This window comes from Triticum urartu, chromosome 7 (assembly GCF_003073215.2).
Source record: "Triticum urartu cultivar G1812 chromosome 7, Tu2.1, whole genome shotgun sequence".
Lineage (NCBI taxonomy): Eukaryota > Viridiplantae > Streptophyta > Magnoliopsida > Poales > Poaceae > Triticum > Triticum urartu.
The window spans coordinates 110001796-110025436 of NC_053028.1; positions in this window are offsets into that span (position 1 = coordinate 110001796).

A 23641-nucleotide genomic window follows, 5' to 3' on the forward strand; every position below is an offset into this window, starting at 1 on the left:
CTCCTTCTACAACAACAATAGAGGGCGTCCAGCTTTTCAGGGGTATGATGGCTATGAAAATAAATGTCAGATATACAAAAAAACTAACCATATTGCTAAGGACTGTGATTGGCGCTACGTGGAAGACAACTCTCGCAAGAAGGTTGCTGCAGCCGCCGTGGACAACTCCTATGGGGTCGATACCAACTGGTATGCTGACTGTCGGTGTCAAAACCGGCGGATCTCGGGTAGGGGGTCCCAAACTGTGCGTCTAGGCCGGATGGTAACAGGAGGTGAGGGACACGAAGTTTTACCCAGGTTCAGGCCCTCTCAATGGAGGTAAAACCCTACGTCCTGCTTGATTAATATTGATGATATGGGTAGTACAAGAGTAGATCTACCACGGGATCGAGGAGGCTAAACCCTAGAAGCTAGCCTATGGTATGATTGTTGATGTGTATGTTGTCCTATGGACTAAAACCCTCCAGTTTACATAGGCACCGGATAGGGTTAGGGTTACATAGAGTCGGTTACAATGGTAGGAGATCTGCATATCCGTATCGCCAAGCTTGCCTTCCACGCCAAGGAAAGTCCCTTCCGGACACGGGACGGAGTCTTCAATCTTGTATCTTCATAGTCCAGGAATCCGGCTGAAGGTATAGTCCGACCATCCAGACACCCCCTAATCCAGGACTCCCTCGGTAGCCCCCGAACCAGGCTTCAATGACGACGAGTCCGGCGCGCAGATTTTCTTCGGCATTGCAAGGCGGGTTCTCCTCCAAATTCCATCTACCTGTCGCATAAAGTCCGGTTTCTTGTAGATGTTGCGCTCCTTGGCTTCTGCGCCCAATAATGGCCGCTTCCCACGTGTCAAACGAATATGAAAGGTCTGAGTGTTTTTAAATTCACACCCCTAGCCGCGTAAATGAGCTGACCTATTTAAGGGGACGAGGATTTAGATCCAAACCACACCTTCCCCCCTTCGCGAGTGTTCATCAGAGCGCATTCGACAAAGGTCCATTCCACCATGGCCAGCCGTCACGACTCCTCCTCTCGCTCTTCCAGCCCTAAGCCTGGATATTGGGAAAGATGCTCCATCCCGCATAGCGAGCTAGTGACGCTCCAGACCAAGGGATTTCTCCCCTCGGCCTATATGATCCCGGTTCGAGCCGGTCTTGCCATCTATAACGGCGGAGAGCAAGCGGAGAGTACCCCTAATCCCTCCAAAGGAGAGCGGGTGTGCCTCGTCCCTTATTTAATAAGGGTGCTCAGATTTCCAATCCATCCATTTCTCCAGGGGCTGCTAGAGTTCTACGGCCTCCAGCTACATCATCTCAAGCCTCCCTCAGTATTGCATATCGCGGGCTTTGTAGCCCTCTGCGAGCTATTCTTGGGTGTTGAAGCTCATTTCGGACTGTGGAGGGAGCTATTTTGCCTCGTGCCCCGTTCCAAAAAGGGGTCAATGTATCAAGTGGGCGGAGCCAAAGTATGGCGCATCGCCGAGACCGGATATCTGTCTGGAACCCCAAAGAAGGAGTCCGAAGACTGGCCCTCGGAATGGTTTTATATAGAAGACGTCCCGCTGCCGGATCCTGTCCGGATCGGCCTCCCTGAATTCAACAGTGCTCCCTTAAAGAAGCGCCTAAGCTGGCGCCCACGGAGCCCTCAGAGGGAAAGTGACAGGGACGTTGTTTACCTGATGGGCCTGATAAGATTGTTAGCTCAACCGGACTGACCATGATCGGGGTCATGGCCGCATGCATCATGCGAGGGGTGCGGCCGCTACAGTATAGAGGCCACCCCATGTGGGATTTCAACGGGGAGGACAACACCACCCGCTACGGCCGTAAGGGGCCAGATTCGGCTGTGGCTCTAATAAAGACCTTGTCCGCTTTGTACAAGGGAGAAGAGGAGGATTTTCTCCGCGTCGACCCAAAGGGTGGATTTTCCATGTACAATCCACCAAGCTGGGTGAGTGGTCACATCTTGCCCATCCGTTTTATATCCCCATTGTTAAATATTCAATCTTAGTGATTTTGACGCAGGAACTGCGCCAGGCTGTTAAAGAAATAAACAGCCCTCCTCCACAACCCGAGGACCCAGGACGGTCCCTCGACCCGGACTCTCAAGAGGATCCGGACCTTTCAGTGGATCTGATTGATGGAGTGTTCCATCAATTGAGCAAGGACAACGCCCCAGTGGCTATTACGGCTGATTATCCAGGGCTAATCCCGGCCTCCCAGAAACGAGAGGCCGAACCTGTGGCGACAAGCCAACGAGGGGCCGCAGGGCCCCGTGGGCAGAAAAGAGGTGCAGTCCGGACCGGGGCGTCAGCGCAAAGGTATGGCGCACCCCCTTATCCCAGGTGTTATACCTTCAAGGCATATTAATACTTGTGCTCTCTTCAGGACAAAGAGACCTTGCCGAACTATATTCGGAGAGACCGCCAATCGCGCCTCCACCAGCCAAGCTCCAAAGCCTGGCCCGGAAGCGGGGCCGAACACAAGGCGCGCACTGGACGCTCCTCCGACGGAGGATGTGGACAGGTTGTCTGCCACCCACTCTGAGGTCGAGAGTGCCATGAACCACAGGCGTCGCCGGACAATTCTTCGCGACGCTTGTTTCTCCCAAGAGGCATTAGATGCCTTCAAATCGGGAGATGCGTACCTCCGTGCCGCTAAAAATGGTCTAGCCAGAGCCATGGAGCAATATGTAAAAGACATATGGGTAAGAAAATTTTGGTAATTATATATAGATACCAGTAGCCCCCGAGACTTGAAACAGTTAAAATAAGGGATTTAAGGATCATTTGTTATGCAGGTTCTTACAGAAAAGAATTCCCTACTGTCCAAGGAGCTGGAAGAGTGCAAAGCCCAACTTGGGGCCGCACTAGCCGTGGCAGGGGAGCCTAGGGAGACCCCCTCTGGTAATATACACTTCGAAAGATAAGTATTTTGCGAAGCACGGCTTTGGTGCGAATCTGACAAATGAAATTGCAGATGGTGCCGGATTGAATCCGGAAAGGAAACACCTCCTATGCCAGCTAAAGGCTAGTGAGAGGGTGCTGATAAAGGTGATGGGGGAGAAGAACGATCTCCAAGATGCCAACACCAAGCTGGGCATCGAGCTGAAAGATGTTCGTGCCCAGCTGTCAGACTCCGTGAAGGAGAATCAGCGGCTTCGGCGCGGCATATTTAGTAAGTGCTTGAACGAACCTTTTGAAAGAAGGTTCGGCGGGGAAGTTGACTAACAGAGCAATGTCTATAGGTGTGCTAACAGTTCGTCCTGTAGAGGAGATGCCCGGTTCTACGGGTGACCTTCTTCCCGAGCTCTCGCAACTGCTCGATCGAGTTCGGCAGGCGATGTAAGGCGTCGCCCAGGCCCTGTGGCCATCCGTCTCCATGCCCGAAGGTCTTGGAGAGCTTGCGGAGAAGCTAAAGGGAGCACGGTGGCGCTTCCCATTGTGGAAGATATCGGCCTGCCGTCAAGGCGCTAGGGAGGCCTGGGCCATGGTGAAGATGCGGTACGCAAAGGCTGACCCCAACCACATGGCCGAGGTCGGTCCTGTAGGGCCCGATGGGAAGGAGATCCCTGTAAGCTTAGTATACGGCCAAGTATAGTTGGCCGCGAAGTATTCCCAGCAGGACTGTAAATTAGACAGCCTGCTAGATGGTATTGAAGAGGAATACAATCAGTCAAAATGACTATGTAATTTAATTGACATTTATAATGCCTTCTAGCCGGATTGTAGATCATTTGTCATGGCCGACCTTTTCACTTCAGCCTCGCGACCTGACGGTCCGGAGTGTGTCCGAATTCCCATGCGGTTATATAGGAACCGGGGAATGCATGGAGACCAGGCATAGGGGTCATTAGTGCGTGAACAGACAAGTGCCCGACTAGTTATGTTATATTACATGGTTAGTAAGAAACATCTTCCAGGGAGAATAGTTCCCTTAGGGGTTCCTTTTCCTGGGAGGCATGCCCTAAGGTGCATGTCCATGCTGCGAAAAGAAACGTAGGAAAAACATCTGGGGGTGTATAGATAAAAATAAAAAAATATCATCTTTAGTTCACCGACCGAATATTCCCTTAAGAAAGCTAGCTTTCGGCTTCACCCAGTCTGAGGTACACGTCCGGCTGACCCGGCAGTAACAATCGCAAAGGTGCTCCCTTTACCACCTAGCTGAACAATGGGGAACGTAGGGGTAAGCACAGGAGCCAGGCAACCCAGCTTGGCCAAAACTGAAGTCATATCGATGCATATAATGGTGAATAAAAGGTACATGCGGAAGTGTGACACATGTGTTGGGCATGAAGCCCGTATGAATAAGCTTCTGTTTAAACAAGCCCCCAGGCTTAATGAGCGCGGATAGCGCGTCACTTTATGAGCCTTTAAAGGCTATAGGAGAGAGAGAGAGAGAAGAAGAAGAGAAATGTAAGACAGAAAATATATAAAAAAATGGACAGAGGAAGGAGACGAACATAGAGTCCGGCGCTAGGCATAGAATCTTCGGAGATGGGCTGCATTCCATGGGTTCGGCTCGAGTCGGTTATCCGATGCATCTCGCAGGTGGTACGCTCCACCAGTCAGGACTTGGTCAATTATGAAGGGACCTTCCCACTTGGGCTTGAGTTTGTCCTTTTTCTTGTCCGGTAGTCGTAGAACTAATTCGCCAATGTTGTAATTTTTGGCCCGTACTTCTCTGCTTTGGTATCTTCGAGCCTGCTGTTGATAGAATGCGGAACGGGCTTTTGCCACGTCACGCTCCTCCTCCAATGCGTCTAAGCTGTCCTGCCGATCGAGCTCGGCTTCTCTTTCTTCGTACATACGCACTCGAGGTGAGTCATGAATTATGTCGCAGGGCAAAACTGCCTCTGCGCCGTACACCATAAAGAATGGTGCGTATCCGGTGGTGCGATTCGGCGTGGTCCGCAGCCCCCAGAGTACGGAGTCGAGCTCCTCTACCCAGTGCGTGTTAGATTCCTTGAGGGACCGCACTAATCTGGGTTTGATGCCGCTCATGATAAGACCATTTGCACGTTCGACCTGGCCGTTACACTACTAGGGAAAAGGCTAGCAGCAGCGCGGGTTTTAGGCCTATCAGCAGCGCGGGTACCCGCGCTACCAATAAGGCGCTACAGCTAACTCTTAGTAGTAGCGCTGCCTGTACCCGCGCTACCACTATTGACTATAGCAGCAGCGCTTTTCAGGAATGCGCTGCTATTACTTAGCTGTAGCGATTTCCCGGTCCAGCACTACTGTTATATCTTTCACCATTTCCCCATTCCGGCTTCGATAAACTGCAATTTCCAGATACTAGGTACTACTAGATATCAATTTCATAAAGCATTATAGGTACTAGGTAGTACTCCCTCGGTTCGAAATTACTCGTCGTGGTTTTAGTTCAAATTTAAACTCAAACCACGACGAGTAATTTGGAACCGAGGGAGTACTAGATAACAATTTCATATATACTCAACATGCATCCTCAAGCAGTACAAGGTGACATCGACGACAATCATCATATTTAGTTCTAGATGATACCGACGATGATCATCATATGTAGTTCTACATGATATCGACGACGGTCATCATATGTAGTTCTAGATGATATAGCCACATACACATATGTAGTTCTAGATGATATTGACGACGATCATCATCCTCAAGCCTGGGCAGTGGGTGTTCCTGATAGTAATTAGGATGGCCTGTCCAGCACGAAGATTCTTGCCAACGAGGAATCTCTTCCACCCAACCGAGTTCAAGTGTGTGCGACCATCTGTACCCATGCGATAAGTACATGCGGTGATGGAGCCCCTTGCGGTAAGGCGTAGTCCAACTGAGCCTTCTTCATCAGGCTCGATACCACAACTCACAGATAGGTTCTTTGGCAATCTCTGAATAAGAAAAACATATCAATTAATAAATAGCCTAAGCATGTGATCAGACTCTACACTAAAGTATATCATCGACTAGATTCCACAAAGCATATCATTGGACTCTACACTAAGCATATCATCGGATTCACTAAGCATATAATTGGATAATTTGCATTTGTAAGTATAACAATAAAGCATATATATATCATCAAATTACTACATGCAGTACGTATGACATACCATTTCATGCCAATCGACCATGGTACTTGTCAGGCAGGTCACGAATCTCACCCCGACAAAGTCATCACGTGGCGGAATTATGTCCCATAGGTTGCACACCTCCTCCTCGCTCAGCCTCATTCTTTGAGCTATGATGGCTTCATGAAGTGGGTTCTCATCATCTTCATTGAGTGGGTCCTCATTATCTTCATCATCTTCGTCATCTTCATCATCTTCCACCAAGTTGATATAAATGACAACCAGCTTGGGTCTTTCTGCTCTGAAGGAGAATCTGATCAACTCACCACCAGTAAGACGCATGCGAGCGAGGAAACGGGCCCATCCATCTCCTCCAATCTGCGACATATTGCATCCTTTCTCGACCTCCATAGTGTACGGCCCCCCAGGAGACTCAAATGTCCTAGTGTCTCTTGTCAGCTTGTTGAATTTCAACCTCACATTGCATGGGACGATCTGTGTAAGAAAAGAAAAATGACACAATGCAGTAATGCCAACACTAAAAATAAAATAGTTGTTACATTTCATCTAATTTCTTACCGCCGCATGATGAAAACTCGGATGGAAGTAGATGCCGAACAGCTTGCCAGTTGCAAGGCTGCTGGCGCACCTTGACTTGCACAGTCGACATAGTGGTGCTGGTGGTGGCGCCATTTTACTAAATCAACTAAATCAAAATGTTCTAAATCAACTAGCCTACTAAATAAACTAAATCAAAATGTTCTAAATCAACTAAATCAACTAGCCTACTAAATCAACTGGATCATATCAACTAAATCGACTAAATCAACTAGCATACTAAATCAACTAGCATACTAAATCCACTAGCATACTAAATCAACTAAATCAAAATGTTACATATGAAAGACTACTAAATCAAAATGTATCAGGGAGGAGGGATAAGGAGGGGCGACTCGAGGAGGGAGAAGATAGTAGGACGGAGGAGGAAGGCGGAGCGAGGAGGGGCCGGCCGGCGGCGAGTGGATGGAGGACGGATCGAGGAGGAAGGCAGAGCGAGGAGGGGCGGCCAGCGGCGAGTGGAGGGAGGACGGAGGAGGAGGCCGGTACCGAGTCCAGCGAGGAGGATGAGGCGACAGCGGCACAAATCGGGGGAGGGGCGACGGGGGAGGACCGGCGGCGCGGGGGGTGAGGAGGAGACCGTGAGTCTATGTGAGTGTGATCTATGGATGAGGCTAGTGAGATCTGTAGTTAATATAGCAGTAGCGATTATTGCCTGAATGCGCTGCTCCTACGTTACGTAGCAGTAGCGCTGTCTATTTTAATGCGTTGCTGCTATAACTGGCCTCGCGGCGGCGTCGTGGGAATTTTAGCAGTAGCGCCGCTTGGAGTGCGTGCGCTACTGATAAACTTGTTTCAGCAGCGAGTTTCCACAGCCCACGCTACTGCTACTTAGCAGCAGCGCCTGATTTTATAGCGCGCTGCTGGTAAGAGTCTGTGTATAGGCTTTTCCCTAGTAGTGTTAGTTTGTGGGTGATAGACGGAAGCATAATTGAGCTTGATGGCCATGTTTTTGCACCAGAGTTTTACCTCGTCGGCCGTGAAGTTCGTGCCGTTGTCAGTGATAATGCTGTGGGGGACGCCGTAACGGTGTACAACCCCGGATATAAAGTCTATCACCGGTCCGGATTCGGCCGTCTTAACAGGCTTGGCTTCTATCCATTTGGTGAACTTATCCACCATGACCAGTAAGTATTTTTGCTTGTGGGTTCCGCCTTTAAGGGGTCCAACCATGTCAAGCCCCCTGACCGCGAAGGGCCAAGTAATGGGGATAGTTTGGAGGGCAGTGGGTGGCATATGGCTTTGGTTTGCAAAGAGCTGGCAACCGGTGCATCGTTGGACTAAGTCATGAGCGTCTTCCCGGGCTGTCGGCCAATAGAAGCTTGTACGGAAGGCCTTGCTTACAAGGGACCGGGCTGCAGCGTGATGACCGCCGAGTCCAGCATGAATTTCAGCCAGGAGTTTCCGCCCTTCCTCTTCGGAGATGCACCTTTGAAGGACTCCTGTAGTGCTTCTCTTATAAAGCTCTCCCTCGTGGACTCTGTAGGCTTTGGATCGTCGCACTATGCAGCGTGCCTCATTTTGGTCCTCGGGGAGTTCCTGCCTAGTAAGGTAGGCGAGGAATGGTTCTGTCCATGGGGCGATGACGGCCATTATTACGTGGGCTGACGGTGTTATTTCATTGGCAGAGCCTCCGCTTGTGTCAGAGTGTTCGGTGTCGAGCAGTGCGGTTGGGTCCGGGCTGTTATTGTTCGGCTCCCCCTCCCATACTACGGATGGCTTGAACAGCCTTTCCAAGAAGATGTTGGGGGGACTACATCGCGTTTTGCGCCGATGCGTGCCAGGACATCTGCCGCCTGATTATTTTCCCGGGCTATATGGTGAAATTCAAGCCCCTCGAACCGAGCTGACATTTTTAGGACGGCGTTGCGATAAGCTGCCATTTTTGGATCCTTGGCATCGAAATCTCCATTTATTTGGGATATTTTGAGGTTTGAGTCCCCGCGCACCTCTAGGCGTTGAATGTCCATGGATACTGCCATCCAGAGACCATGTAAAAGGGCCTCATATTCGGCTGCGTTGTTGGAGTCTGTGTACATAATCTGGAGTATGTATTGAACTGTATCTCCTATGGGGGACGTCAAAACGACGCCAGCCCCTAGTCCGGCCAACATCTTGGAGCCGTCGAGATGCATGATCCAATTTGAATATGTGCCATACTCTTTAGGGAGTTCGGCCTCCGTCCATTCTGCGACGAAGTCGGCCAAGACTTGTGACTTGATGGCTCGCTGTGGCTTATAAGTTATGTCGAACGGGAGGAGCTCAATGGCCCATTTTGCAATCCGGCCCATTGCGTCACGGTTGTTTATAATATCGTTAAGTGGTACTTCCGAGGCTACTATTATTGAACACTCTTGAAAGTAGTGTCGTAGCTTCTGGGATGCCATGAATACCGCGTACGCGATCTTTTGATAATGCGGGTACCGTGATTTGCAAGGAGTGAGGACAGTGGGCACATAATAGACCGGCTTTTGAAGGGGGGATTTGTGTCCGTCCGCTTCTCGTTCGACGACGAGCACTGCGCTTACAACCTGATGTGTTGCTGCAATGTATAATAGCATTGGTTCGCCAATATTTGGCGCGGCCAGGACTGGGTTTGTTGCCAGTATGGCTTTTATTTCCTCGAGTCTGGCCGTGGCTGCATCCGTCCATTCGAAGTGTTCGGTGCGCCGAAGGAGGCGGTAAAGGGGTAGGGCCTTTTCTCCCAAGCGGGAGATAAAGCGGCTTAGAGCCGCCACGCATCTGGTTAACTTTTGTATTTGTTTGAGGTCCTTTGGGATATCCAGTTGTGACAGAGCTCGGATCTTGGCTGGATTTGCTTCGATTCCTCTACCGGATACAATGAAGCCCAAGAGCTTTCCGGCTGGAACACCGAAAACGCATTTTTCCGGGTTGAGCTTGATGTCGTATGTTCGGAGGTTATCAAATGTGAGCATCAAGTCGTCTACTAGAGATTCGACATGTCTTGTTTTGACGACCACATCATCTACATATGCCTCCACTGTTTTGCCGATCTGGCTTGCCAGACATGTCTGAATCATGCGCTGATATGTAGCGCCAGCGTTTTTGAGCCCGAATGGCATTGTGTTGAAGCAGAATGGGCCGTATGGTGTGATAAATGCCGTAGCGGCTTGGTCTGATTCTGCCATCTTGATTTGATGGTAGCCGGAATATGCGTCGAGGAAACACAATGAATCGTTTCTTGCGGTAGCGTCGATAATTTGATCGATGCGGGGGAGAGGGAAGGGATCCTTTGGGCAAGCCTTGTTAAGGTCTTTAAAATCAACGCACAGGCGCCAGGATTTGTCCTTCTTTGGTACCATCACCAGGTTTGCTAGCCAGTCCGGATGTTTTATATCTTTGATGAATCCGGCCTCCAATAGCTTTGCTAGCTCCTCTCCCATAGTCTATCTCTTAGGTTCGGAAAAACGCCGAAGAGCCTGTTTGACAGGTTTGAATCCTGTTTGGATATTTAAGCTGTGCTCAGCCAGCCTGCATGGGATTCCTGGCATGTCTGAAGGGTGCCAGGCGAAAATGTCCCAGTTCTCTCGTAGGAACTCTCGCAGTGCGGCGTCTACATTAGGGTTTAACTGTGCCCCGATGGAAGCTGTTTTATTTGGGTCCGTTGGATGGACTTGGAATTTGACTATTTCGTCCGCCGGTTTAAAGGAGGTGGACTTGGATCTTTTGTCAAGTACCACATCGTCCCTATTCATCGTAGAGCGCAGCGCAGTCAGTTCCTCAGCCGCTAGGGCTTCGGATAGTGCCTCGAGGGCCAGTGCGGCTGTCTTGTTTTCGGCGCGGAGTGCTATGTCCGGATCTCTAGCGAGAGTGATGATCCCGTTAGGCCCGGGCATCTTGAGCTTCATGTACCCGTAATGGGGTATTGCTTGGAAGATTGTAAACGCTTCCCGACCTAGCAGAGCATGATAACCGCTGCTGAACGGAGCCACATGGAACGTGATCTCTTCGGACCTGTAGTTATCCGGCGTGCCGAACACCACATCTAGTGTGATTTTTCCTATACAGCGCACTTCCCGACTAGGGATTATTCCTCTAAAGGTTGTGCTACTTCGCTCAATGCGGTTCCAGTCTATTTCCATTTTTTGAAGGGTTTCCTCGTAAATGAGGTTCAATCCGGTGCCGCCGTCCATGAGTACCTTGGTAAGACGAAAGCCGTCCACTATTGGAGTGAGGACCAATGCGGCTGGTGCTCGGGCTGTTTGGAATTTAGGTTCATCACTGGCGTTAAAGGTAATAGCCGTGTCACTCCATGGGTTTATTGTTGCTACTTGGTAGACTTCGGCAAGGCTGCAGAGTGTCCTTTTTCGCATATTATTTGATGTGAAACTCTCAAAGACTGTTAATACCGTATTGGTGTCTCTGGGGTGGCTTTCTGTGGCCTCCGGAATTAGGAGGTTTTCGCCAATTTTGGCCACCTGCCGGAGTATCCAACATGCTCTAAGGCTGTGAGTTGGTGTGGCGTCCTCTGTACTGTGAATTTTACAGGGTCCATTAAGCCATCCTTCCAGTACGGTTCCATGCCCTGTAGAGGGTTTTTGCTTTTTGGTATTTGACCCGGGTGTCTGGTTATGATGCACCCTTTTATTTCGGACTGGGTTTGTATTTAGGGCCGGATTGTGCCAAAATTTTATTTTGGTTTTCCAGGCGCTTTCCATCGCAGAGTACTTTCGTACAATGGACGCCAAGTCAGCGAAGCATGTAATATCACGACGACTTATGGCATTGAGTATTCCCTTGTCCGTGCAATTGTTGCAGAAGATTGAGATTGCATCTTCCTCGCGGCAGTCCCTTAGCCTGTTCTTAACCAGGAGGAATCTGGCCCAGTAATGATGTAATGTTTCGTCGGGCTCTTGCCTGATTTTGGATAGATTGCTTATGTTGGGGTGGGTGGGTAGAGTTAAATCCGAAGCCTCACCCCGTCTGAGGCTCAGAGGCCGAGGAATTTCTGAACTCGAAAATTTGGATCCCTGGGTATTGTCCAATGAATCCAGCCCGTCGCCTGACTCTAAGTTCAGGTTTTGAGTGATATCCTCCCCTCCACGGGTATCCGGCTTGGAGGGATCGGGAATCCGGACGTAGCGAGTCCTTAAGATAGACGAAGGGTCGCCGCACTGTCCCTCTACCACGGCAACGTGATGGGTGACTTGGGGAGAGTTAATCTCTCTCAGATCGGGTTTAGGTCCAATCTGGTCGTAATCCGTAGCGACTCCCAAGGCGGCGAAGCAATCCAAGAGCTCGTTTATGGAGGAGAGCTCCATTGGATCTAACTGCTCGGCGAGTTCCGAGCTGACATGAAGATTGTTTTCGATGGCTCGAGAGGTCATCATCGGCGCAGAAGTCGAACAGGCGGTCATAAGAAAACCACCTAGCCGGAGGGTTTGGCCGACAGCCAAAGCTCTGTTAGCCATGGTGCCGTCTTTAAAGACGGGGCGAGGCATCCTTCCTGATGGCGACGACACAGAGGAACTCTCAATGAAAGCACCAATGTCGGTGTCAAAACCGGCGGATCTCGGGTAGGGGGTCCCAAACTGTGCGTCTAGGCCGAATGGTAACAGGAGGCAAGGGACACGAAGTTTTATCCAGGTTCGGGCCCTCTCGATGGAGGTAAAACCCTACGTCCTGCTTGATTAATATTGATGATATGGGTAGTACAAGAGTAGATCTACCACGAGATCGAGGAGGCTAAACCCTAGAAGCTAGCCTATGGTATGATTGTTGATGTGTATGTTGTCCTACGGACTAAAACCCTCCGGTTTACATAGGCACCGGATAGGGTTAGGGTTACATAGAGTCGGTTACAATGGTAGGAGATCTGCATATCCGTATCGCCAAGCTTGCCTTCCACGCCAAGGAAAGTCCCTTCCGGACACGGGACGGAGTCTTCAATCTTGTATCTTCATAGTCCAGGAATCCGGCTGAAGGTATAGTCCGACCATCCGGACACCCCCTAATCTAGGACTCCCTCACTGACTCTGGCGCCACCAACCACATCACCCACGAACTCGAGAAGGTGACGATGCACGAGAAGTATGGTGGTAGTGATCAGATTCATAATGCAAATGGTGAAGGTATGAACATAGATCATGTTGGTCATTTAATTATGAAAACCCTGCTTCGTGATATTCATCTTTGAAATATCTTGCATGTTCCAGAAACCTCGAAAAATCTTCTTTCTGTCCATCGCATTGCTCTTGATAATCATGTGTTTCTGGAATTTCATCCTTATTTCTTTTTTATCAAGGATCATGTCACGAAGCAAGTTCTCTACCGAGGTAGATGTGTGCATGGGCTATATCCGTTGATTCCTCAGTTCCGAAGATTCAATAAACAAGTTTGTAGTGTCATCAAACTCTCCCCGGAACGGTGGCATGCACGCTTAGGACATCCATCCTTTTTTATTGTTCAACAAGTGCTTAGAAATAATCAGCTCCCATGTGTCGGTGAGCGTAGTTCTGAAACTATTTGTGATTCTTGTCAACAAGCAAAATCTCATCAATTGCCATATCCAGTGTCCACTAATGTTTCTACCAAAGCCTTGCAGGATGTATGGGGCCCGGCCCCCTCCTCTGTTGGTAGACACACCTATTACGTTAGTTTCATTGATGATTACAGTAAATTAACCTGGATTTACCTTCTTAAAAAACGCTCCGATGTGTTTCAAGTTTTTCAGAATTTTCAAGCACTTGTTGAACGTCAATTCGATACCAAGATTCTTGCCGTCCAGTCAGACTAGGGCGATGAATATGAGAAATTAGACTCTTTTTTTCAAACACTTGGTATTTCACATCACGTTTCATGCCCACATGCACACCAGCAAAACGGTTCTGCCGAACGTAAACACAGGCACATTGTTGAAGTAGGCCTTGCCCTACTTGCTGGCGCCTCCATGCCTCTCAAGTTTTGGGATGAGGCATTCCTCACTGTTGTCCATCTAATCAACATCCTTCCCAGTCATGTCATCAATAATGAAACACCCATGCAACGACTACTTCACACCCAGCCAGAATATAACTCCCTTCGTATTTTTGGCTGTGCCTGTTGGCCTAATCTTCGCCCCTACAATCCTCGTAAACTTATGTTCCGTTCCAAACAATGCGTTTTTCTTGGCTATAGTGCAAAACACAATGGTGTCAAGTGTCTCGATGTTTCCACTGGTCGCGTCTACATATCCCGTGATGTTGTTTTTGATGAAACAGTCTTTCCCTTCGCTCATCTTCATCCTAATGCCGGTGCCCTTCTCCACAAAGAGATTCTTCCCCTTCCCTCACACTTATCCGGTATTAATCACGGGGATGATATTTTGAATGATCACTTGGCTAACCCTTCAGACCATGCATTTGAGCCTCCTGTTACAGGACATGATGGTGACGCAGCAGAAAAAAAAATCTAGGTCAAAATGGTCCAGCAGCCTCCTCCAACAGGCCATATTTCATGTGTTCCCCGAGTGGACACAACCATGCTCCCGTATCTGCATCGGGATCAGGGGTGCCAGACCTGGCACGATCCTCCTCGGGATCCTCGCCTTGCTGGGAGGGCAGGGGCAGCGAATCTGCGCCCAGGGCATCGCACCAGCCTGCGGCTACCACGTGGCCGCGGTCGGACCCAGCGACCCACGCGCGTGCGGCCTCGGGTGAATCACCGCGTCATGACGCGGCTCCACAAAGCCCCTCGCAGCCTGCGGACCGGTCGCCTGTGCGGTTTCCTCCTGAGCCACGGGTGTACGTCCGGCGGGCCCGAGCTGAGGCGGGATCTGGTGTGGCTCCTGTTGGCTTGCCCGCCTCTGATGTAGCGTGTACCCCGCCTCCGTCCGCCACAACCGATCCTGCGGGCGACAGCGCACCCTCGGGATCGCCGGGGTTTGCCCCCTCTGAGCAGGGGGGTCTTGGATCTTTTGTGCCTGCGTATTCTGCAGCGAACCAGCAGCTTTCTCCACCACGCACACGTCTTCGGGCAGGGGTAATTAATCTAGTAAATTATAAAGTCAAGTATGGCCTAACTTGCTCAACAGTAGAACCAAGCACTTTTCACGAAGCATGTACTGACCCAAAGTGGAGAAAGGCCATGGAAGAAGAGTTTCAAGCACTTCAGAGAAATAGAACTTGGCACTTGGTTCCTGCACTTCCAGGTAAAAACCTAATTGATTGCAAGTGGGTATTCAGAATAAAGAAAAAGTCAGATGGTACAATTGACCGTTATAAAGCCAGACTCGTTGCAAAGAGGTTCAAGCAAAGGTATGGCATAGATTATGAGGACACATTTAGTCCTGTTGTCAAAGCTGATACTATCCGTCTTGTTATATCCATTGTTGTTTCTAGAGGATGGTGCCTTAGACAGCTAGACGTAACGAATGTGTTTCTTCATGGTGTTCTGGAAGAGGAAGTGTATATGAAACAACCTCCTGGATTTTAGGATAAGCATAAACCGTTTCATGTGTGCAGGCTGGATAAATCTTTGTATGGACTAAAGCAAGCTCCTAGAGCATGGTACTCTCGGTTGAGTTCAAAACTACAAACACTTGGTTTTCGTCCATCTAGATCTGATACATCATTGTTCATTTATAATAAGTCAAATATGGTCCTATTTGTTCTTATTTATGTTGATGATATTATTATCACCAGCTCATCCAATGATGCAGTCACAGCCTTACTGAAAGATCTTACCTCGGAGTTTGCTCTCAAGGATCTAGGAGATCTGCATTTATTTCTTGGTATTGAGGTTAAGAAAACTCAAGAAGGTGGTCTCCATCTCTCTCAAGAAAAATATGCATTTGATCTCTTGAATAGGGTAGGTTTGCAAGGTTGTAAACCGTCACCTACGCCATTATCCAGCACAGAAAAGTTGTCTCTTGCAGAAGGTGAAATTCTGAACCAGGAAGATGGCACCAAATATAGGAGCCTGGTAGGCGCACTCCAATACTTAACATTAACCAGGCCTGATATTTCTTTTGTTGTGAATAAAGTTTGTCAGTTTCTTCATGCTCCCACTTCATCACATTGGACTGCTGCAAAGCGTATATTGAGATATGTGAAAAATACTTTGAGTGTTGGTCTCACTTTTAATAAGTCATCATCCACACTTGCCAGTACTTTCTCTCATTCTGACTGGGTAGGATGCTTGGATGATAGACGCTCCATGGATGGCTTTGCAGTTTTCTTTGGGCCGAACTTGATATCATGGTGTGCAAGGAAACAGTCCATAGTTTTCAGATCAAGTACTGAAGCAGAATATAAGGCGTTAGCAAATGCCACAGCAGAAATCATCTGGGTCAAGTCTATGTTGAAAGAACTTGGGCTGACTCATACACAGACTCCATGTCTGTGGTGTGATAATCTTGGTGCTACATACTTGTCAGTTAATCCTGTTTTTCATACTCGCACAAAGCATATTGAGATTGATTATCATTTTGTCAGAGAAAGAGTTGCCCACAAGGAATTGGAAATTTGATTTGTGCATTCAAAGGGCCAAGTTGGGGAGTAGTTAGGAGAATATTGTGTTTTACAAAAGCACTTGCTACAAAACCATTTGAGGAGTTTAAACGTAATCTTAACTTGGTCAAGTTATGATTATGGGAGGGTGTTAAACATGATATATGGTTAGGCGAGTAGTTAGGAGAATATTGTGTTTTATCTTTTGTATTCTTATCTCCTCCTATCGCCTCGATGTAAATCTCTCACGGTTGATCTACAACCGAACCTTGTACTCCAAGCCACAATCAATATATAAACATGCGGGCTCCTATGTATGGGAGTTGAGACGCTTCACACAACTTTCATAAATACAACAACACAATATTCAATCATCCTATAGTTTTCCACATGGTATTATAGCGGTTTGTCCAACGACGCCGATCCGGACCTTCCATCACTTCCACAGGGCGCCGCCCCCGGGGAGATTAATCTCCTCTTCCGGGGGCGCGACACCCGATTTGACCAATGATTAGATCGATTCTTTAGATTAGTTTAGGACAAAATTTCCTTTAGCCACGAAATATATCTGATCAAATACCATCCGGTGAAATTCTATTCAGAAAAATCGATGCGAACGGTGGCGAAGCGCTGCCGACCTCCACGTACATCTCTGATGAGCAGCGCGCCATCTACTTCAACATGCAGGCTCCGATGTGCACGAACAGGTACTTGCAACCTCGTACAGATCGGCAGTCCGGGGATACATGACTCCGGGGCTCCGGCTGTATGTACGGCACGCATGACATGCATCTGGCTTATCCAGCCGGACTGCAGGCGCCGGTGCGAACTTCGTCCACTCCATCTGATCAGCGCGTACATGCAGAACAGCGAGCACGGCGGCTCGCGTCTACACCAGCACACACCATCTCCATCGATTCACCCGATCACGGGAGGGCGAACTTCAGGGCGAACTTCCGCGCGCACGGCATCGCCGTCTTCAGCACCGGAGCTTCTTCAGCATCTCCATCGAGCCATCAGCCCTAAAATCCAGCGGATGCGTGTGGCGGCGCCACCGCCAACCTACTCCGGCAGCCGACACATCGGCGAGCCATACAAGTCCACAGCCAGACACGAGCCGTCCGAGCGAACTACATCGAGCGCCCGAGTCTTTACCGAGCCCGCCCCGCAAGCTTCGTCGAGCACACCGTGGGCTACAATGCCCGCATACATGGCGTAGCCTCCCAGGATGTGGGGAGATTAATCTCCTCTTCCGGGGGCGCGACACCCGATTTGACCAATGATTAGATCGATTCTTTAGATTAGTTTAGGACAAAATTTCCTTTAGCCACGAAATATATCTGATCAAATACCATCCGGTGAAATTCTATTCAGAAAAATCGATGCGAACGGTGGCGAAGCGCTGCCGACCTCCACGTACATCTCTGATGAGCGGCGCGCCATCTACTTCAACATGCAGGCTCCGATGTGCACGAACAGGTACTTGCAACCTCGTACAGATCGGCAGTCCGGGGATACATGACTCCGGGGCTCCGGCTGTATGTACGGCATGCATGACATGCATCTGGCTTATCCAGCCGGACTGCAGGCGCCGGTGCGAACTTCGTCCACTCCATCTGATCAGCGCGTACATGCAGAACAGCGAGCACGGCGGCTCGCGTCTACACCAGCACACACCATCTCCATCGATTCACCCGATCACGGGAGGGCGAACTTCAGGGCGAACTTCCGCGCGCACGGCATCGCCGTCTTCAGCACCAGAGCTTCTTTAGCATCTCCATCGAGCCATCAGCCCTAAAATCCAGCGGATGTGTGTGGCGGCGCCACCGCCAACCTACTCCGGCAGCCGACACATCGGCGAGCCATACAAGTCTACAGCCAGACACGAGCCGTCCGAGCGAACTACATCGAGCGCCCGAGTCTTCACCGAGCCCGCCCCGCAAGCTTTGTCGAGCACACCGTGGGCTACAATGCCCGCATACATGGCGTAGCCTCCCAGGATGTGACGTGAAGAAAACCAACAGGCCAGGTACGTGCATGCGTCAATATGAGCTTACACGTACGCGTCAACAGACGCACCGGCGGCTTCGATCGCGATCGATCAGATCACACGTCGTCAGCTGTGCCTCGAGTCGCTACACCGACTTCTCAGTTTTCGCGATGTCGACTACGCCAACAAAGATCGGCGCCGCGCCGGCAGACTGCACCGAGCGATAGAACCATCTGCACCGAGCCCAAAAACTACGACGTGCATCGACTACACTGCACGCGCACGGACGCGATCTCCACCAGGCCGACTCCATGCATCGAGCTCCTGCGGCATCGACACGACCAGGTCGGCATGGAAAGCGTGCAATTTTTCATCGACTTATCCGGCGCGACACAACATGACACTTCGTCACCGCGAGGGACACCTTCAAGCAACGCAACATGGTGGACACGTTGCTGCAACGCCATCGCCGACACTTCATCATCAAGGTCTTCATCAATGTGGTCTTTACCAACACCTTCGTCAATACACCACCGCTGCCTTGTCCATAAGATGAATACCTAGCGTCCTCTGATAGAATTTTCTGCAAGACGCGACCATGACGACGACGACGGCACCGACCGCGTCATCCACGATGGCACGACTGCATCTACACAGCGTCACTACAGTGACGACCCTACACGGCCATATGGTTTTGGCAAACCGATGTGTGCTCGATGGGCTTCCTCCGGTCTTGGCAAAACCAGCGGACTCGTCGCCGACGACACCCTCTGACATCCGCAAGGTGCATCGTCCACGTCTGTAGCTCCGTCATAGCGCATTTTTTTGCGCCTTCAGACTTTGTGCGGCTTCATCATCCACGACGACCACACCATCGACCATGACTACCTCGACCACGGCTATATCACCATGATCGGCTACCTCGACATTGACATTAACGGCTACGTCTACAGCAACATATCGACAACAACTCCAGTCAACTGCATCCGCATCGTCCCAGCGTTCACGCCGCTCCCGCTGTGACTGCGGGAGGGATGAGAGGAGAGACAAGGAAGGCACCAGAAGGGGACATAGTCACCACCCTAAGTGCCGACCCATCAGAGACGCAGTTGACGATGGTGCAGCGGAGAAGGCAATAGAAGCGCAAGACTTCAAATTCAGTCGCAATCGTCCCCTTCTGTCACAACCCTAGTCAGTGTTGCATTAGAGTGATGCATCATGTTTAAAATTTTCCAGAAACTTGAAATGAGGATGAACCAAATCCCCGGCACCACTTAAACCAACTAGGGTTACTAAAATATTTTCCCAATGAACCTGAAATACCCTTCTAAAATGTTCATCATCTTTGCCTTGGTCTAGAACCTCTGACAAAAATGGTGCACACTTTTCTAGGACAACTTTGGGTCACTGGATTAAATCATATGTTATTTGCATTTGGACATTTAAATGCTATTAAATATTTTCAATGTCCAAATAATCATAAACTTAAATGTTTACTGTTGGATATATTCCAAACAATGGGCTTGAGCAAGTTTCATGATTTTTGAGTGTGCCTAAGTATTTTTAATAAAGCCCTAAAAGCTGCAGAAGAAATAGAAAACAGGAAATAAAAGAGAGAGAGAGAGAGAGAGAGAGAGAGAGAGAGAGAGTGCCTGGCCTCACCTGCGCAGCCCACCTGGCCGGCCCAGCTGGCAGCCCAGCCCACCACCGCAGCCCCCTCTGTCGCCTGCCTCCTGCGCCAGTAGGCAAGGGCGCGTGCCCGGCGCGCGAAGCCACACGCCGGCCACCTCCACCCTGCCTGTGTGCCCCCTCGACCGCCTGGGCGTCCCTGGAGATGCCACGCACCCTCTTGAAGACGCATTCGACTGTCGTGGAGAGCTGGAGCGCCTCCTCATGTTGGACTCTTCAAGGGCGCACTGGAGCACCTCCTCGAGTGAGGCCTGGTACTCAGCCTCCGCCTCCACGTCCTCCTCCTTTACCACCAGCGTCGGCAGTGGAGGGAGGGCCTCGACCTGGAAGGCACCACAGCGGCGCACATCGTGCTCCGTAGAGAACCAGACGTGCCAGTTGGGGCTATCTAGCGTGTACGCGGGATCACGGTGATGCCGCCAGCATGAGAAGGGAACGTCGATTGTAGATCTCTACCGCATGCGCTCGCTTAGACTACTGCATGCTCGACACTAGAATGAGGTGGAGGTTGTGATGCCACCTGTGGGGAAGGTTGACATCCGGCCACGACAGTGGCACGCGGTACTCCTACTGGTAAGGCTGGTGCATCCGATGTATAGATAGTCCTATGGCCGATGAGCCCTCCCCCTGTGCCCGCTCGTCCACCTTGCTGACCGCACGACCGAGCTGGCCTTGTGTCGTCTTTGCTTGCTGATGCGGAGCATCCCACGACCATCCACATGGACGCCACCTCAACTATCCAAGCTCCAAGTGGACCAATGACAAGGGCTAGGGCACGTGCTATTCAATCCGAGGTGACATCACTCCTACTTGAGTTTTCCCCCTCTTCAAGTGAGACATGGCTACTGCCTAAGTCCGAGATACTATGTGTACCAGGTACAACGCTCAAGACTCGGAGCTGAGGACTGTAGAAGAAGAGACAGGCGTCAACACTCTGGACAGCCCGGAACTTCCGGCCAGAGCCCGGAACTTCCGGCCCCCGGACCTTCCGGCCGACCCGGAGCTTCCGGCCGCCGATGACTTCGACCAGCCCAGGCGCCAACTCTCGGGTTAGCCCGGACCCCGTCCCGGACCTTCCGGCGCCCGGAACCTCCGGCCTGCCCGGACCTTCCGGCCCCCGGATGCCAGCACATCCTCCACCGCGCCAACTCTCTGGTTAGGCCGGACCCTCCCCGGAACCTCCGGCGCCCGGAACTTCCGGCCTAGCCCGGAACTTCCGGCCCTGCCTGCGCGCAGCCACTTGGGCCGAGGCCCGTGTACCCTTTCGTCACCTAGACTATATATACTCTATCCCGTACAACTTTCTAGGGTTAGCAAAGTTGTAGCTCATATGTGAGGATAGCTTTGCTCATCCATATCGGATCTACTCCACGAGAGAGACCGCGGCCCCTCTACGGAGAAGATCCACCTTGGATTCAAGACCCCTTTACGGGAAGATCCCCTTGTGGATTCAAGACCTCCTCTCGGAGAAGAACCGGCTACCTTTGTATCGTCCTTAGTTGTCCGTGGATTCGTGTATCGTTCTATGTACCCGAGGATCTAGCACATGTGTGACTTGTTCTTGTTAGTTTGAGTGTTCCTCTTGTGTTTCCCCTTGTGTTTCCCCTTTTTCCCTCGTTCCTCTTCCGTTCGTCGTTCTTCACGGGATCCGCTCCTTTCGTGAAAGATCGGGCCACTAGGGTTCTACCCTACATCATCTTGGTATCTAGAGCAAGGTTGATCACGATTTCGGAGCCTCCCCGTTGTGTTTCTAGCCTAATTTTGTTGTTTTTCGTCCTAATCCGAAAATCCCCACCAAAAATAGCCCCAATTTTTTTTGTGATTTGTTCGTGTGTTGAGATTTTGTTGGTTTTGATCCGTGAATTTGTGTGTGGCTCGTAGATCTAGCCTCCCCACCTTCTATTCCTCCAATTTCTTCTTTTTCCCCTTCGGATTTGGGCTTTCCCCCAAGTTTTTCCGCCCAAATCCACGATCCCCAAGTCCCAGTTCTTGGCAGAATCCCGACCACCGGAACTTCCGGTCCAGCCCGGACATTCCGGCCCCCGGACCTTCTGGCCTTCCCCGGAACCTCCGGACCCCGGACCCTCCGTCTTGCCCGGAACATCCGTCTTCGACAGAAAGTTTGCACTACTTCCACATCTCCGCCCAAATTTCCACCAAATTTTGTTCCGGTGCTCACCATATACCATATATACTTCCGCATACCTCCACCATTTCCGCATAACCCAACTATTTTTTTGGACGCTCTCCGACACAATTGCTACTTTGAGGTTTGAGAATTTGAGTTGCGGTACCGTATCCTTTTGTGTTTCGGCTATCTAGGTACGGTTCGACATCGACATCACAGCTGCTCATTTTCGCCACGGACACGTCATCAACAACGACCACCTCGACTACGACTTGGTATTCGTGCCACCATTTTGACACCATACCGGAAGCAAGACCGGTAACCTCATCTTGGTATTGGACATATCACTCTTGACATTACATTGATAGCCATCATAGCCTTACTCCTTTGCGTTGCTTACCCATCGAGACTAGCCATTGAGTATTGCTGGCAACAAGACTTGTGCACATTAGTGATCATACTTCCCATAGCATACATACATCATTGTTGCCATATTGTATCATCTCTTGTGTCACAAAGTTGTCATCGCATACTCACTTGCTATCTTGGTTCGTCAAGCATTGCATGAGAAAAGAGCTCAAACATCAAAGAGCCAAACAAGCTTTTAAGCAAAGAGGAAGGATAAGCAAAGAGCTTTTAAGCAAGAACCATAGCATCATACAACATTAAGATTGTCATACTCGATCATCTTGGATCATATCATAAGCAACACCTTGCATACAGTATTTGGGATAGAAGTCGTTACATTTTTGCTAAGTAGGTTGTGCACAAGTTCTTGTATCCGCCTATCGTGGCAATCGTGCTAGCGTCTCTCTAGTGTTGTGCCAACAAGAGCATTTCGTGATTCCACATTTTGGCTCACCCTTGTTGCACAACCCCACTATCTTTTTGCGTGTGTATGTTTCCGTGTACCTTATATGCTTGGTCTACTTGTTACATTGCATCTTGCGAATCTTTTCCAACATTATTGAAGCTCACTTACAATTACATCCAATTTTGTGCCACCATCCTAACCAAGCTCCACCAGAAGCTTTTACTTGTGTAGGTGTGAGAAACTGACAAGAACTCGTATCAATTGTGCTATTTCCTTGTCCTACATTGGAGTGATCCTAGATCCACTTTCAACTTCGGTCAAGGTACATTTGGTACTCGTTCTTCTCTTTCTACCACTCACATTTGTCTTGGAATGATGGATAGGCCAAGCACTTCTACGAACCCACTCTTCATGGAGCAAGACGACGACATGAACTCCTTCATCACCAAGAGCCACCTCTTTGGTGCACAACGTGCTTTGCATCAAGAGCAACAAGCTATGAGTGAACGCATCGACAACCTTGCCGCCGACTTACGACTTTCCGAGCAACGTACAAGGGACTACTTTGACCACAAGCTCGACGATCACAAGCAAGAGAATGACGCAAGGATGGACGAGATTCGCGCTTTGTTGCTCAACCGCTCTTCTTCCACTTCAAGAAGGAGCCGTTCAAGTCGCCATTCCGACTTTACCCTCTCCGATCTCAAGTACACCGACATCGAACACTCTTCGTCAAGCCGCGCGCACCGACCGTCAAGCAAACCTCAATCCACTTCGAGACACCGACTCTCAAGAGCGCCGACGACGTCAAGCCGAAGAAGCCTTTGCGCTAGCTCGAGAATGACAACAACAACGCCAACATGATGAGGAAGAACGCGCGCGTCTACACCAAA